General features: G+C 39.8%; 1 protein-coding gene, 1 long non-coding RNA gene and 1 pseudogene across 4 annotated transcripts in view; 2 read left to right on the plus strand and 1 right to left on the minus strand.

Moving 5' to 3' along the window:
* Positions 1 to 151: 151 nt before the first annotated feature.
* LOC143894371 (uncharacterized) lies at positions 152 to 8,883 on the plus strand (annotated as a pseudogene). The gene is made up of 6 exons (XR_013256092.1): positions 152 to 1,691; positions 1,905 to 2,052; positions 4,634 to 4,808; positions 4,876 to 4,883; positions 4,935 to 5,118; positions 8,647 to 8,883. The product of XR_013256092.1 is annotated as an uncharacterized LOC143894371 (transcript).
* On the plus strand, positions 5,361 to 6,869 carry LOC143894356 (uncharacterized). The gene is made up of 3 exons (XR_013256088.1): positions 5,361 to 6,067; positions 6,274 to 6,455; positions 6,650 to 6,869. It is a non-coding gene; the product is annotated as an uncharacterized LOC143894356 (long non-coding RNA).
* Positions 8,884 to 10,110: 1,227 nt separating the features above from the next.
* The window catches only part of LOC143894354 (kinesin-like protein KIF19), an 84,346-nt gene continuing 78,041 nt past the window's right edge, over positions 10,111 to 16,415 (minus strand). The window contains exon 11 of one of the 2 annotated variants that reach the window (XR_013256085.1): positions 10,111 to 10,246. The gene's annotated coding sequence lies outside the window, so the exon portion shown is untranslated. Of the gene's footprint in view, positions 10,247 to 15,869; positions 15,983 to 16,415 lie in introns of those variants that run through there. The other variant, XR_013256086.1, reaches the window with a different exon arrangement.

The following is a 16,415-nucleotide window of genomic DNA, read 5'->3' on the forward strand; positions in this document are numbered from 1 at the left end:
CTTTGAATACATGGAATTTGAATAATATACTAATGAAATAATCATAATTTGCTATTCTTCTACTAGTTTTATTATATTTTATTAAAGTTTTGTTAAAAATTACATTAGTTTATAAACCAAATTTATAAAAAGTGTTTGATGGAGTCAAAACTAGAATTTTATTCAACAACGCAATGCTTTGAATGTGGTCGTCAATTGGAATACCTTTGGAAATTTAGTTTGTAAGCTAATGTAATTCTTAACAAAACTTTAATAACAACATAATAATGCTAATAAAAGAGTAGCAAATTACAATTATTTCATTAATATATTATCCGAGTTTTTCATATATTCAAAGACCTGAAGCCCTATTCTCGAATCGTTTTCATGAGCATGTGAAATTCAATGCTTTTCAAATAGTTAGTCGCATATGAAAATCATTAGGGCAAGCTCGAGAATACGGTTTCTGTACTGACTCAGGATTACTTTCAGGAACATAGATTTATAATCAAAAGTTGTTCTATTTCGATTCCTTTATATGTTCCTTGGCAGTAACCTTTTGAATTTGAATCACCCTGTATATACTACGCAAAAGACAGTAAACTTTCTAATAGACTTTGTAAACTAATAAGATTTATAGGTTTGTTTTCTATTATAGTACTGTCTACTTGTGGAACTGTACATATATATTAAAGCTTACAAAGTGTATATACTGTTACGCCCGCGCTGGACACTGAGTAGAGAAGTCGCGGAAAGCTGTGAAGCGCGCTCCTTGACAACGGGAGTTTGTTGATGGATTTATTGATTTTCTGTCTGGCGGATTTTTGGAATCCGCACGCGTTCTGTTTTACGAGCTTGGAATAAACGCATTTCTTAAGTTCTTTTGAGTTCTCTTTCCTTTTGCGAGTTTCGCAAAATACGTGCGCGAATGTGGAGTGCGCGATAGTGTTACGGCGGCGAGCTTACTCGACGAACGTAACATTTTGGGGGCTCGTCCGGGATACGAGGCGACGAACGCAGTATCCCGAACAGGATGACGACCACGCACACCCCGCCGAGGACCCGTTCGCAGGCCGCGGCGTCGGCAACAACGGAGGCGGGCGCGACCCGTCCGCAGGATGCGGGGGCGACGGAGGAAGAGGCGGGTGCTTTCGAAGCTGTCTACTTGGAGCTTCAAAAGCTGCGCCAGGAGCGGCGGCTGGAGCAGCAGGAGCAACAGCTTTTCCGCAGCGAGTTGGAGGCTCGCCTGAAGGAACGCGATGCTACGGTGGCACGTCTTCAGGAGCAACTAGCCGTACATCAACTAAGTCCCTCCAATAATGTTTTTCGCGGCGGAATTTCGAATGAGGCGACGCGTGAGATAGGCGCGGGTGAAAGCGCGTGTGCGGGGCGCGCCGCGTGCGGAAATTCGGTCGAGCCGCTGCGTGTGATGGGCACGGGCAAGGGCTCGTGTGCGGGGCGCACCGTGTGTGGAGATTCGAGTGAGGGTGCAGTCCCATGGAGCGTATTGCGCGTATCGCGGATTGCGCGTATCGAGAATTTGACCAATCGCAGACGTTCCGCTATTTTCGATACGCTGCCGTTCCGCCGAATCCATTATTGTAGCGTAATATGCGTCGAATATAAACAGCTTGAAAGAGAGACAAAACAGAAGACACTGATTTCGGAAGTTCTTGTTGCAAATGATGATGAACAAATGAGATAAAAGTCCTGTAAGTATCTAATTAGCAGTTTTTAATATTATTGTAATATTTGTAATTGCTTGTATTTACATTGTGCTTTTTAATAATATTTTGAGGTTAATTTAAAATTTGATGAAACATTTCTCTAGTTTGCATTGATTATTTCAGTTTAATATAAATAGGAATATATTTTATTATGAATAACAAATTATTTATGTTTATTATTTTTTTTACTTTTTACAGCCAATAAAATGTGGATACTGTGGGTGGCTACTTGACGGGCTACTTGATGGGTTTGTAGATGTTAGCTTGCTACAACATAATTGTTTGAAACATTATAATGAGGAAAAACATCTTTTACACATTGATAACAACAATGTTGCAACTATTAGTAATTATCTAAAAATAATAATTATAACAATCAAATTTTATGATAAATGCACACTGGTTTATATACGTATATATATATATATATATATATTGTGACGTTGCGGCCCGCCGCTTCGTGGCAGCGCCCCGCCGCCGTCACAAGGCGCGGAAGTTTGCGCCCAGGGACGAGCCAGAGAGGCGACGACGAGATCTCCAGAGGCCAAAAATCGATATCGTTTCCGCGTTTTGATTATTCTCTTATTTTCATGTGTAATTGTAATGCGTACGGCGCCTCACCCCCACCACGGCTAATCTTCGAGGGAGTACCGAGACCGAGAGGGTTCCGGGAGGACCAGGGACCGAGGAGGGGTGGCAAAAGCGGGAGCTACATGGATCCCGGGCGGCGGGAGCAACGCGGCAGGCGTGCGGCGAATGAGACAGCGATGGACAAGGCCGCCGATAGCGGGGCCCCAGGCGCCTGGGGAAAACCCGGCCTCAGCAATCTGCCTCCACGGAATACCGGCCCGCGGGGTGACTGAGGACCGCCCCGAAGGCTACCGGAGGCACACCGGCCAGAACAAAGTCCAGTCCGCTGCCCAGGGACAAATTGAAGAAGTCGCTACGCCGCCGAGGGACCGTTGCGCGCCCCCGATGGATCCACCTTACGACGATCCTGCGTTAGAATATCGCGCGAGCTTGCAAGCTCGCTCTCGATTGGTTGGCACGCCCCTACGGAAGGGGGTGCCGCATCGATTCCGTTATCGAGCGAATCTAGCGAGACACTCTCTGGTCGTCCGTCGGCGAGTCCAAACGTTTTCTTTAAGAGCTACGCGATAGCCGCCCCGAGTCGGGAAAATCTGTTGCGCTGCGGCGATCCTCCGTACGAGGTGACGGCAAGGAGCCCTACGAGGAGACATCACACCGGTGAGGTTGCCCGCAGTAATTAATCGCGAAATGTAACGCCACGACGCTGCCCTCCGGTACACGCTCTCGTCCGGGATAACGTTATAATATCGCGACGCGTGCGGTCCCTTGAGACCGCGTATCGAACGGCGATCGACAGCGAGAGCGAAGGGCCTCGGGATGGTATCGTGGCCGCGGAATTGAAGTAAAGACGCGATTGCGAGCCTCTGGAGATCGCGATAGATTCGTGGCGAGGTCTGACGGCGTGTCCGTTTCGCATAATGTCCGCGCTCGTGGTTGGGCCTCGTGCCTTCCGTATTCCCGGCGTATCAAATTACTAAACATCGCTCTTGCGGCGTTTCGCGTGCGTCGGCACACCCGTCGCGTTAATCGGTCGTGTGATCGCGTGTTATTATTGCTCGCGGTAATCCCTCACATGTTCCTCGCGTTTCTTTCAGTATTTCGCGTTACGCCGATTGCCTCGGCGTCTCGTTTTCGCGTTCGGAAATTTCGGAGGACAGTATTGTCTTTGCCCGAATGACTGGCGCTACCTTGGGTCATTTCTCGCGTTAGATTAAGTCTGTATTTTCGCGTTTGTTATAGTATTTCGCGTCTCCTTGCGATCGCGCCGAAATTGATCTCGCGTTATTATGTTGCGTTCGATCCTCATTACGTTGGGACGTGGCTTACGCCCCGATTCATACTTTCGTTAGGCTTAAGCTAATTGGCGACAGAATTCTCGCACGACTCCCGGCGTTGCGTTCACGCGCTCCGAGCGGGAGGTATCGCCCTTTTGCGACCTTTCCTGCGACATCTTACTTTCTAATTCCGTGATTATTTCGCGTTTACGGTTGATGTTCCATATTAATTGTAAGTTTTGTCATACTATATCTCTCAGCGCCTTCTGCGCGTTTATTATATTATACGATAACGCCGCGCTTCGTTATTCTGGTGTCCGCGCTATTACTAATTCTTTTGTTTCATTTCTGGCGCTCGCGCGGCTGATGATATGATTGTCTGACCGACCGAATAAATGTTATTTTGATTTGTTAATTGCTTGAGTCGTGTCCTTCCTTATGGCGTGTCACCCCGCCGAAGATCGCGCCGCCCTTCATCACCCCCGCCCCAGCCCTTAGGTCGAGCTAGCCGATTCCTCGCACATCCGCACGTCTCGCTTTGCGTCTCGTGTTGGTTTTCTTTCGCGATTTCGCGGACGCGCGTTGACGCGTCTGGCGCCCAACGGTAAATTCGTTTCGCGAAGTGCCGGAGGTGCGAGGGAATCGTCGGAGAGGCCCGTCATCCCGCTCTCCTTACTCCTTTTGATCCGACACACGTCCCGGAGCGGTCCGGGAAGTGAAAAAGTCGTGACAATATATATATATATATATATATATATATATATATGTAATCAGATTCAAAAAACTGTCCCGAAAATTGCCGTAGGACATCAATTTATATATATATATATATATATATATATATATATATATATAGGTCCGGAAGTATGTTCCGGGACTTTTATTTTTGATATCGGTATATTCCGGGACATTTGGCAGTTTCCAGGACTGTCCTGGAAAAAATTGATGTCCTACGGCAATTTTCGGGACAGTTTTTTGAATCTGATTACATATATATATATATATATATATATATATATATATTCATTTATATACATATTCATACTTATTTTATGTTTACAGTTGAGAAAGATCAATCGACAAGCATTCAAACAACTAATACAAGTGAATATAATGAGGCGCTTGTTAATGCTGTATACTCTAGACCTGCATTATATGACCACCGTATACCTCTTAAAGACAGAACAAGTTTAAAAAAGAAGGCATTATGGAAAGAAGTTGGAAATTTAATGGGAGCGTTTTTACAAGTTACATAATATAATAAAATGTATATAATAAAATATTTCAACTAATACTGCAATAAGTATTATATGTTTTCTCTTTTAAAAACTAATTCCAAATTTTGATTTTTTTAATATTAAAGAAAACGAAAATCTAGAATTTGTTCAAAAACGCTGGAAACAACTTCGCGACAGCTATGTTAAAACGAAGAAAAAAGAAAACGCATACATACCGAGTGGATCTTCTGCAAGTATAAAAAATGATAAGATGACTTTTGCTTTGTACAACCAGATGAAATTCCTAGATAACATAATAGGAAAATCACCGTAAATATTTTTTGTAAAATTAAAGAAAATTTATTACAATTATAAATTGATTTATCAAGAGACACGGTAGTGTCTCGCGCCAAGTACACGCGGAGCGAGACCGACCGTGACTCTTTTACGCGACGCGACGGGTTGCGAGTACCCGAGATGTTGAGATCTCGATAACGAGTGAACGGATCAAGTTCTAAGTAGGCTTGATCGATAGCTTGGGGTCCAATTAGGGGGGGGGGGTTTCTCTCATAATATTCCGCTACGTGAACTACGAGCGGAGATATTGCGACGCAAAGTCCAAATGCGAAAATTTATTTTTAAGATACGTCGTCTCCGTCAACCGCTTTTCTTTATAACATACATGTAACAAACAGAGAACGTCACTTTCACTTTTTCGACACTGGCGGCTAGCGGCGTTAGTGTCGCAGTGCAGTGCAGTGCAGACAGTGCGTTCGTTTAGAGCGCTATCCTGTCAGTCAGTTCATCATCTGATCAGTTAACCTATCTCGATCGATCAAGAGACACGGTAGTACGCGCGGAGCGAGACCGATCGTGTGACTCTTTATTACGCGTCGCGAGGTAAGGTGCGACAACGCGCGCATACGCGCGTACGCGAAACGGCAGTAACACCGTAATCGTGCCGGCGATATACTGAATTGAATTGCTTCGTGCTTATCTAAAGATTTCGTATCCCTACATTGGGTGCGTTCAGCCGATACTTCGCTAGCCTAGCAATCGTGAGTAGTCGCTCGTTTTCGCTCGTTTCCTCTCCTTTGACCCAATGGATTAAAAGGAGAGGAAACGAGCGACTGCTCACGATTGCTAGGCTAGCGGAGTATCGGCTGAACGCACCCATCTACTATCGCTGCCGGAAAAGAAGGTTCTCTACGCTTGGCAGAAAGTGACGACTGACACGTTCGATCCCGACTTCGTTGATCGCAGAAGAGCTCAACTCGAGGTACGTTTTCGATTTGCAATTAAAAAAATTTTGTGCGATGAATGATATATAGGCTACGGTCAACGTGATACAAATGCTCTGGAGCGTTCTTCTTCTCCTTCTTTCTTCATTGAAAGAAAAGAGAAGAGGAATGCTTCGAAGCATTTGTAGTGTCACGTTGACCGTATAGCCATAATATCATATTAATACATTATTTTATTTTTTAGGTCAAGGATTGCCATTTAAAGCTGGTACGTTTGATGGGGCTGTCAGTATTTCTGCGCTTGTGGTTGTGCTATGCAAGCAAAACTTTGCACAATCCTACAAGACGTTTATATCATTTCTTATCAACGTTGTATGCATGTCTGTCAAGGCGCAAGAGCAGTGTTACAATTCTATCCAGAGAACGGTGAGAACAGGTTGTTGATATTATATATATCTTGATATATAGGCTACGGTCAACGTGATACAAATGCTCTGGAGCGTTCTTCTTCTCCTTCTTTCTTCATTGAAAGAAAAGAGAAGAGGAATGCTTCGAAGCATTTGTAGTGTCACGTTGACCGTAGCCATAATATCATATTAATACATTATTTTATTTTTTAGGTCAAGGATTGCCATTTAAAGCTGGTACGTTTGATGGGGCTGTCAGTATTTCTGCGCTTGTGGTTGTGCTATGCAAGCAAAACTTTGCACAATCCTACAAGACGTTTATATCGTTTCTTATCAACGTTGTATGCATGTCTGTCAAGAAGCGCAAGAGCAGTGTTACAATTCTATCCAGAGAACGGTGAGAACAGGTTGTTGATATTATATATATCTTGATATATAGGCTACGGTCAACGTGATACAAATGCTCTGGAGCGTTCTTCTTCTCCTTCTTTCTTCATTGAAAGAAAAGAGAAGAGGAATGCTTCGAAGCATTTGTAGTGTCACGTTGATCGTAGCCATAATATCATATTGATACATTATTTTATTTTTAGACGTAGCTGTTGATCCGTACAAAATTACCTTTTTTAAAAAAAGGTAAGAAAGAGCGCCAAGTACACGCATAATAGTGTATATGTATTATGTTGTTACCCTGTTATGTTGTTACCTCGAAAAAAAACAAAATGGTAGTATTATACCTCCAAATAGCTTTATCCTGTACATACTGTTTATACAATGCGTAATATACTACAAAAAGGCGTGATATCCGCACAAAATTACCTTTTTTAAAAAAAGGTAAAAAAAAAGGCGCCAAGTACACGTATAGTAGTGTATATGTTGTTACCTAAAAAAAAAGAGAGTGGTAGTATTATACCTCGAAAAAACCTAAGTAACAAGTTTTAGATCTTTATATCTCGAAAAATCTCGAAAAAATCTAAGCAGTAGTATCTTTATTTCCGAAAAATTATAACCCAAGTGATACACGTCACAAAATTATGTCACCTTATCAAAAAGAAGAGTCGCGCTTCAAGTGATCTATTACAATTACAAAAAAGAAATGATATCTCTTTAAATTAGAGCGCCAATTACAGAAAGAACATGTATATTGCCTCAAAAAATAATTGTTGCACTACTTTGAAAAATCTTTACATTGTGTCAATTAGAAAAGAATGTATAATAACAATTTTTTAAGATTAAAAAATTTTATTTAAATTTAACAAGGGAATACAAGATATTTAAATACAAAGTTATTTACATGTGTATTTTTTAATGGCCACAAAGAATTACAGAGGTAACAGTACAAAATAAAAATATTTTATTAAAATACATAAATTTTTCTTGTAAAAAAACTTGGCGCTGCTAGACCTTTTAAATAAATAAGGACAACAATAAATAAAAATAATTCAGAGAAGAATGCAATGGGAGTAATATTAAATAATTATCAGCGTGGATGTGGGAGTGAGTGATATGGGTGTGCGTGACTACGCGGACGGCGGATAATGCGGCTTATAATTAAGTATAGAATAAGTTTATTTATTTATTTAAAATTTCGAGGTCTAGCAGCGCCAAGTTTTTTTACAAGAAAAATTTATGTATTTTAATAAAATATTTTTATTTTGTACTGTTACCTCTGTAATTCTTTGTGGCCATTAAAAAATACACATGTAAATAACTTTGTATTTAAATATCTTGTATTCCCTTGTTAAATTTAAATAAAATTTTTTAATCTTAAAAAATTGTTATTATACATTCTTTTCTAATTGACACAATGTAAAGATTTTTCAAAGTAGTGCAACAATTATTTTTTGAGGCAATATACATGTTCTTTCTGTAATTGGCGCTCTAATTTAAAGAGATATCATTTCTTTTTTGTAATTGTAATAGATCACTTGAAGCGCGACTCTTCTTTTTGATAAGGTGACATAATTTTGTGACGTGTATCACTTGGGTTATAATTTTTCGGAAATAAAGATACTACTGCTTAGATTTTTTCGAGATTTTTCGAGATATAAAGATCTAAAACTTGTTACTTAGGTTTTTTCGAGGTATAATACTACCACTTTCTTTTTTTTTTTAGGTAACAACATATACACTACTATACGTGTACTTGGCGCCTTTTTTTTTACCTTTTTTTAAAAAATGTAATTTTGTGCGGATTTAATACTACAGCACAGTCACACTAGTTTACCGGCACTACCGGCAGACATCGATGAATGTCCAATACAATCGATAACCAATACTGCTGAAAAGGTTCCATTACCTCAAAGTTCATCAGATTCTATCTCGTTAGATAGCTGGGCCAACACATCTGATCCAGCAACTAATAATTCTTCCTCATTTAAGTCGCAGTCATCAAAGAAAAGAATTAAATTTTCATTATTTTTCCAGTATTTCTTTAATATAATTCCAATCTTTTTAATTTGTAAAAAAGACATTGTTTTTACATTTCAGAAATAAAAGAACACGATGATAGCTCAGATATTGAAATAAAAAGAGTAATCTTATCAAACATTGAAGAGTCAAAAAAGACGCCTGATGCTGTTGACGGTTTTCTCCTCCAAATAGGAAGTCGACTACGAGCATTGCCACCACGGGATAGGGCACAATGTTATGAAAAATTCCTCCATCACTCTGTCAGCCTTCGCCTCCGATATCGACAATAATAAAACGATATTTGGCATCGCTAATTGCTAAGAGATTGATACTGTGATTTCTTTTGTAGTTATAATATGTCGAACCGGAGTTCGGTGGAGCCTGCAATAAAAAACATGGGTAGACTTCCGAAAACGGCCCCCCTCCGATTTCGATGAAACTTTGTGAAAAGCTTCGTTTTGGGTTAAAATGAAAGCCCTTAAAAGGAATTTTGGCGACTCCTATGATAAAGCCATTTTTTTAGAAAAAATGATAAAAAATATAGAAAAATTTTCGTAATTCTACAGGATGTTATAAATTGAATATATACTGTTTGTATTTAATGATTTAATGTTTTTATTATATACTTACAGCAGAATACATAAATAATATGCTTTGTAATATATTACACTTTCCACGCAAACCGAGGTTCACGCACACCCCCCCTCCGTGCTTTCGGGGGAGGTGCGGTAGTCCCGAAATAGTTCACGCATACACTTTCCACGCGAACCGAGATGTCACATGGGTTCGTGGCGCGCTTTACAAGCTTGTTTATATATATACATACTAGCTTCTGACCTTGATTATTTAAATACAAACAGTATATATTCAATTTATAACATCCTGTAGAATTATGAAGATTTTCCTATATTTTTTATCATTTTATCTAAAAAAAATGACTTTATCATAGGAGTCGCTAAAATTCCTTTTAAGGGTTTTCATTTTGACCCAAAACGAAGCTTTTCACAAAGTTTCATCGAAATCGGAGGGGGGCCGTTTTCGGAAGTTTATCGAAAAACATTTATGTGCAATATTAATGTAAAATATATAAGTTTGCAGTGTAAGTTTTAATTAGTTATAATTAGTTTTAATTTTAATTTTAATTACATGAGTTATTCATACGTCACCTGGAAGGTTACATGTTTTCCATCGATGGCTCCTATGCAGTTGGGATAATTCCAAAGCCGTTCAAAATCATCGGCAACATTTTGCCAGCTGCTTTCATCATTTTTTATAAAAACGGTATCTTTCAAATTATTCCAAATGACTTCGCAAGTCTCTGACACTATTTTAGAGACAGTATTATGTCCAATACGAAAGGCATACGATAATGATCGCGTACTATCTCCTGTTGCCAAGTACCTGATAGTTATATGCAATCTTGTTTCAGGTGGAATAGCTTCTCGAACCACAGATTGTTTAGTAACCGAAGGTCTGATCAATTGTAATAATTTCTCAAAAAGTGCCGGTTTTATTCGGAAATAATTAACAAATTTTTCACGATCTTGTTGCTCTAGTTCATCAACAAAATTATTGCTTGCTCTTTGTGCTAACCGTCGTTCAATAGTAAATATTGGACTGACCCAATATTTTCGTTTTCCTTTATTAATAGTTTTTTTCTCATTTTTTTTTTAGTATAGAATAAAGCGCATACATTTTAATAATTTTACGATATATTTCCTGCCTAATGAAAATATTATAATTGCAGTGTTTTAGACGTTTTGTTAATAACAAAAGCGAAAGCAATATTGTTTTTTATTTCATTCTACACCTGTAAAACCAATTGCAAATTTTTTAATTTAATTATGTTAAACAAATTAACATTTAATAAAATTTACTTACACATTATGAATATTTTTTCGCCTGCTCTCTTTCTTTCTATGATCTCACGGTATGTATTTAGTTTGCACAAATTTTACAAATATAATTAATTAATTTTAATTAATTGATGCTTATGCAATTTTCTTTACAAGCGATTCTGTCAATTGTAGAGAAGTGACTGTGCAGAAGTCAGTTTCGTTCCTATGGTCCCATGAAGCGGAATTAGCATAAGCGGATCGGCGGTTTGCCAATCATAAGATTGTTTAGATGAAGGAAATAATGAAAAGCGTTTCATGATTGATCCGCTTACGCAAATTCCGCGCCATGGGACCATAGGAATGAAACTCCTGCGTATCGAAAATAGCGGAACGTCTGTGATTGGTCAGATTCTCGATACGCGCAATCCGCGATACGCGCAATACGCTTCATGGAACTGCACCCTGAGACGGCGCTCGGTTATAAATTAAAGCCCGACACGTTCGACGGGATTGTTCCTCTGCGCGAATATTTAGCACAGTTCAATTTAATTGCGCAAGCGAATGGCTGGGTGGAATCTTCGAAAACCGTGGCTTTTAGCCTCGAGCTTAAGAGGGAAAGCGCGTGCCGTATTGGATGGGGTAACCGAATTCGAGAGCCTTCGCTATTCTGAATTAGAGGCTAGGTTAGAGTTGCGTTTTGGCGAAGCGCATATGTCTCAAACGTTTTACACCCAGTACTAATCGGAGACAAAAACCCGGAGAAGATCTGCCCGTTTTGGGAGCGGATTTAGAACGTTTAGCGCGTTTAGCCTATTTGGAATGCTCGGCCGAGGTGCGGGATAAGATTGCGTGCGCCCAGTTCGTTGCGGCGCTTTCTGACGGTTTCGTAAAACAAACTCTTCAGTTAGAGGGATTAACTTCCTTGAGAGCCGCCATAGAGAGGGCCATGGCAATAAAAGTCATCCAAGCGAATAGTTTTTCGCGGAAATTTGAAAGTAGAGGTCTCGGAAAAGGCAAAGCTGGGAACGAAATTAAATCGGCGGGGAATGAGAAAGATGAAAAGAGTTCTGCAAATAAGAAGAATTCGGGTTTCAGGACGAGATTCGGGCGTGAGGAAAAGGAGTACGTGCTGGCAGTGCGGTGCCAAAGGGCACTTACGGTCGGAGTGCTCTTCTCTAACTACCGAAGAGAAGGGAAACTCGGAATAGCCGAGCTCAGCAGGGCATGTTCGGCTCAGGGGTGCAAAGGCCCTGCGAAATTAAGTAGGATAAGTAGCGGGTTAAGTGATTTTTGTTTTCGCGGCCGAGTTAATGGCCGGACTTGCGTCTTTAGAATAGATACGGGCTCCGATGTGTCGGTACTTAAGGAAGATTTGTTAGGTTCTTTGAAATCACCCACTCCTGTAGAGAGATATTTCTTGACTTATCCAACGGGAGAAACGGTTCCTGTAAAACATAGAGTGGTGGTTGGAATCGAAATAGGAAAATTTTCTTTGGATTTTCCGGTAATCATAGCGGCCATAAAAAACGAGTGTATTCTAGGAGCGGACTTTCTTTCAAAAATAAGGGTAGGAAGCGTTTTCTCTTCGGTTTTTGAGGAAACGGTGTCAGAGAGTCAAGAAAACTTTTTCTGTTCCCGAATTTGTAGTTTTGATAGGGGGATTCCTTTTTTCCTTAAGAAATTTTTTGAGAAAAATTCCGAAACTCTCAACGCTTCTCAAAAGGAGCAGTTTGCTGAATTGGTAATCGAGTTTCAAGATGTCTTTTCGGAAGATGTGGTTGCAGGAAATTGCTCCGTCGTTGAGCATGCTGTTAGGGTGAAAAATTCTTCTCCGATTAAACAGGCTCCTAGGCGAATTCCACTGCATATTTGAAAAGAGGTGGAAAAGATTTTAAACGAAATGAAACAACGTGGTGTCATCGAAGAATCTCATAGCGCCTGGGTTTCTCCAGCTGTTTTAGTTAAAAAAAAAGATGGAACGATTAGATTCTGTATCGATTTCAGGAAGCTCAATGCCATTACAGAAAAAGATTCTTATCCTATTCCCAGGATAGATGATCTTTTTGATCGTTTATTCGGAAATTCCTGGTTCACCACCTTAGATTTAAAATGCGGCTATTGGCAGGTGAAGCTTCGTCCTCAGGATAGGGAGAAAACGGCCGGCCTTCTCTATAGGAAATTGCTTATGGCAGTTTACTGTAATGCCATTTGGATTATGTAATGCTCCTGCTACTTTTGAGCGATTGATGGAGCAGGTTCTTCGTGAGATATTGAATAAGATCTGTATGATTTATTTGGATGATGTCATTATCTATAGTAAAACTTTTGAGGGAATGCTGGCAAATTTAAGAGAAGTATTTCTTCGTTTACGGGGTGCAAATTTAAAACTCAATCCAAAAAAATGTACTTTCTTCGGGAGAGAAGTGAAATACTTAGGCCATGTCGTTTCAGAAAGAGGAATCTCCACTGATTCGGAGAAAATTAAGACCGTTCAAGAGTAGCCTATTCCTCAAAATAAGAAGCAAGTGCAAAGCTTCTTGGGACTCTGTTTTTATTATAGAAAATTTGTGAAGGGATTTTCTCTTATTGCTAAGCCATTATTTTTTTTAACTGAGAATCTTAGAAAATTTGTGTGGGATGGGCGTTGTCAGGAAGCTTTTGAGAAGCTTAAACAAAACTTAATTTCTCCTCCTATTTTAGCTTTCCCAATAGAAAAAAGAGAATTTATTCTTGATACTGACGCTTCAAGTCACGGCTTGGGCGCGGTACTTTCTCAGATTCAGGATGGTAGGGAGAGGGTCTTAGCTTATTATAGTCGGGTTTTGAGCAAGTCTGAAAGGAACTATTGCGTAACTCGTCGGGAGCTGTTAGCTTTGGTGGAGGCTTCGAAGACCTTCCATCACTATTTATATGGACGTAAATTCTCGGTTAGAACGGATCATATTTCGTTACGCTGGTTGATGTCTTTTAAGAATCTAGAAGGGCAGTTAGCACGTTGGATGGAACGCCTACAACAATTTAACTTCGTGGTCAAGCACCGAGCAGGAAAAGTGCACGCAAATGCTGACGCGTTGTCCAGGCGTCCATGTGCAGAAGGAAACTGCAGATATTGTGATAAAGTGGAGTTAGGGGAAGAAAGTATTGTAAGGGGACATTTTAGAAGATTAATCTTCAAAGAAATTGAATCTGCGGACTGGAAAAGAATGCAATTGGAGGACCCTTCAATTGTAGGAATTTATCGTGGAAAAGAGGAGAATAGGCGACCTCTTCGTCAAGAAATAGCTCAGAGAGATTCGACTTCTAAGGACTATTGGCTCCAATGGGATTCCCTGGTGATTAAAGACGGGATTTTGTGTAGGAAATGGGAGTCTCTAAATTTATGTTCCGTTGTTTTTCAAACTATAGTTCCTCGAGGAATGATTTCGCGAATCTTAGAAGAAGCTCATGATTCTTCCACAGGTGGCCATTTTGGTGTCAATAAGACCTTAGAGAAGATCCGGAAACATTTTTATTGGGCTTTCTGTAAGTAGGATGTCGAACATTGGTGTAGGACTTGTAAAGTTTGCGTTTCAAAGAGAGGGCCATCTGATAAAGGAAAGTCTTCTATGCAAATTTATTGTTTCACGAAATGGGTGGAAGCTTTTCCGCTTGGAAATATTAGGGCTAAAACGATTGCGGAAGTTTTCTTGAGTCAAGTGGTTTCTAGATACGGCATTCCTTCGGAATTACATACTGACCAAGGAAGAAATTTCGAATCTCGATTATTCTTGGAACTAACTCAGTTATTGGAAATTAAAAAAACAAGAACTACTCCATTTCATCCTCAATCCAATGGTCAGGTGGAACGTCAACATCAGACGTTGTTAAATATCTGGCAAAGTTCGTTGCTGAAAATCAACGAGATTGGGATCGTTGGATTCCATTAGGGTTGTTGGCGTATAGGTCTTCTAAACATGAAACTACTGGTTTCACTCCTTCTGAATTGCATTTAGGTCGGGAGTAAGATTACCCTTGGATCTACTTCGCGGACATCCTTCTGGTTCTGAGATTATTCCTTCGGAAAGAGAATATTTCCGTCACTTGAAAGGAAAAATGGATCTCATTCATAACATTGTATGTCAACGTATGAAAATTAAGTCTCAAAAAGCCAAGGCGCTTTATGATCGGAAGGATAGACAATTATGCTATGAGCCTGGGCAAAAAGTCTGGTTATTTAATCCTCAAAGAAAAATAGGAATAACTCTTAAGTTACAAAGTAATTGGGAAGGTCCTTTTAAAGTCGTTAAAAGAATAAATGATGTAGTTTATTGCATTCGTAGGTCTAAACGGCATAAGAACAAAGTCGTTCATTTAGATAGATTAGCTACTTTTTATGAGAGGTAATTCCTTTCGAATCACGATTTTTATCCGGAGCGCGGAACCCAAAAAATTTCAATTCATTTAATTAGTTTTTAGGTTTTTAAGAAAAAGATATTTTTCTTTTGTTGTTACTTTTAGCTACTTCTCCGGGAAGATGGTGCCGAACAACATCAGGCGAAGATATTAGCTGAATAGAACACCGCCTTGCCCACGGTTTTTGATCGTGGTTTTTCCGTGGGACTTAGGGCAAATGCCAAGGCGGGGACTGAGGAGTCTTGCGAGACGCAGGGTCCACGAAAGCTTCCCCCTCCAGTCCAAAGACTCTCAAAAGGACAGCGCTGGTAGCAGAAGGAAAGCCGACGTTGAAGAGGTTCACACGTGGAAAGAAGCGTTTTTGGATTGAGGGAAGAAACAAAGCTCGTTAACTCGCAGCTTAGCTCGAGGTAGAGCAGGAAGCGTTTCAAGTTCCCGGAAATCTAAGAGAAAGAAACTGCTTGTAACTTTCCTCTAGTTGTCGGGACGACAACTTAAGAAGAGGGGGACAATGTTACGCCCGTGCTGGACACTGAGTAAAGAAGTCGCGGAAAGCTGTGAAGCGCGCTCTTTGACAACGGGAGTTTGTTGATGGATTTATTTATTTTCTGTCTGGCGGATTTTTGGAATCCGCACGCGTTCTGTTTTACGAGCTTGGAATAAACGCATTTCTTAAGTTCTTTTGAGTTCTTTTTCCTTTTGCGAGTTTCGCAAAATACGTGTGCGAGTGTGGAGTGCGCGATAGTGTTACGGGGGCGAGCTTACTCGACGAGCGTAACAATACAATATAGAAAATTATACATATCATTTATTGTACCACTATTGGATACATTTGTGATATTTGTGGACCTTTCAACGGAAGGAGAAGTTGGCTTTACAACACGCTGAGTTACTTTTTTATTGTAGCCTGTAGGATAATATTTATATTATATTTTATTGTTAAAAATCAGTGTCTATATTTTATAAAATTAATAATTGCAGTTATTCATGTGCTATCATTATCACTCTAGTTTGATGTATATAGGGTGGGACATTTAAATTGAGACACCTAAATATCTAAAAAATAAAGCAAAATAGAAAGATTTTAGACAAAAGTTGGGGTACTATTGCAACAGCATATTCTTCAGATAAAATAAAGTCAAAAAGTCCTTTACCACTTTTTCGTCCGACAAAAATTATCGAGATATTGTAAGTTTATTATTGAAAAAGTTACCAAGTTTTCCTTGAATATCTCAAAAAGTATTAGGCAGATAAAAAATGTTTCAGACAAAAGTTGTTCAAATTTATTGCTACAAAAAGATGATACAATAAAAAATATAGGTTTTTATTTAAAAAAAGTA

Source organism: Temnothorax americanus, unplaced genomic scaffold, assembly GCF_048541705.1.
Source record: "Temnothorax americanus isolate GAGA-0224 unplaced genomic scaffold, ASM4854170v1 Scaffold138, whole genome shotgun sequence".
In the NCBI taxonomy this organism is placed as follows: domain Eukaryota; kingdom Metazoa; phylum Arthropoda; class Insecta; order Hymenoptera; family Formicidae; genus Temnothorax; species Temnothorax americanus.